Source organism: Octodon degus, unplaced genomic scaffold, assembly GCF_000260255.1.
Source record: "Octodon degus isolate 3935 unplaced genomic scaffold, OctDeg1.0 scaffold00048, whole genome shotgun sequence".
Lineage (NCBI taxonomy): Eukaryota > Metazoa > Chordata > Mammalia > Rodentia > Octodontidae > Octodon > Octodon degus.
This window is the reverse complement of record NW_004524624.1, coordinates 4650931-4652323: the sequence shown is the minus strand read 5'-3', so window position 1 is coordinate 4652323 and position 1393 is coordinate 4650931. Positions and strand designations below refer to the sequence as shown.

At 40.9% G+C, this 1393-nt stretch overlaps 1 protein-coding gene across 2 annotated transcripts in view; it reads left to right on the top strand.

Moving 5' to 3' along the window:
• Ddx46 (DEAD-box helicase 46) overlaps positions 1 to 1393 on the top strand; it is a 78808-nt gene that overhangs the window by 26983 nt on the left and 50432 nt on the right. The window lies entirely within an intron of this gene.

Sequence of the window (1393 nt, the reverse complement as noted above, 5' to 3'; positions counted from 1 at the left end):
TGGGAGAGGGTCCGGCCCACACTGCGCCTGGGCTGGGACTGGTCCCGCTGGCACAGGGTAGCTTTGCATGTGATTTTGATAATAATCAAAGACATTGCACATTGTCTAAAGAAGTTAAGCAGAATGGGCTAAGCTTTTTAGAACATATTAAAATCAGCATGTTCCATTATCTACAGTGCAGTCAGTGCGAAGTGGGATGATTGCCAACTTGACACAGTGAGACTGAGTGATTTAATGAATTTATTTAGTTTTATGGGTATGAGAAGTTAGAGATGGTGATGGAGAAGTTGTACTTATAAGTAGCTTATTTACAGACATGAGTGTATAGTACATCTAAAGTCTTGCCTGGAATGTTGGCCAGAGTCATACAAAGATCTTAGTTAATTGAAATTGAAACTTCATCTGTAGGAACAGGTATGTACTTTTCAATTGCTTAATTGCTAAAAGAAACTCCTTTAGTAGAAAGAGGAGGAAAGAAAAGTATGTCCTAGAACTCTGTTTTTCAGGTGTGACCTGGCTCAGTTGTTGGGCTGTGTGGTGTGACAGAAGAATGGGGTTCAGATTTAAGAGGTGGCTCTAAATGGCATCGGTGATCCTAGGGTGGTGGCAGTGCCTGCAATTCTAGAATTTAGGAAGGAGGCTGAAGCAGGAGAATTGCCAGGAGTTTAAGGCCAACTGAACTACAAAGGAAGACTTTGTCTGAAAAAAATTTTCAAAACAAAAAAATGGTATCTTTGTACATTTTGGTTTTTGAAAAGAATTTAAGGGGCTGGTGAGATGGCTCAGTGGACTAAAGCACCTACTTAGAACAAGCTTAGCAAAGCACAGGGACCACGGTTCAATCCCCCAGCACCACATGTCAGCCAGCCCCACCCCCTGGTGGGCTGAGCTGGACACACACACACACACACACACACACACACAAATAAATAAAATTAAAGAAAAGAAGTTAAGAAAATTGGGGAATGTCCTGTTTTTATTTATTTTTTTGTGGAGCTGGGGATTGAACTCAGGCCCTTGCGCTTGCCAGGGAAGCACTTATTCTACTGAGCCATCTCCCTGGCCCCAATGTCCTGTATTTAAATTGAAGATAATTTCGAATTTTGTCTAAGCTTGGAAAAAGAATAATTGGTAAAAGAAAAATATTGTTTGTTTCTCCCAGTTTTGTGTGGAATCTTTGAACAGCGTTTAAAACTTGTTATTCAAGATTGGGGATATAGTTCTGTGGTAGAATTTCTGCAGCCTGGGTTTGTTCCCCTTGACCACTGAACAAACAGATAGCTTTATTTTCTTTTTCTTTTTTTTTTTTTTTTTTAATTTTATTTATTTGTGTGTGTGTGTGTGTGTGTGTGTGTGTGTGGCCAGCTCAGCCCACCAGGGGGCGGGGCTGGCT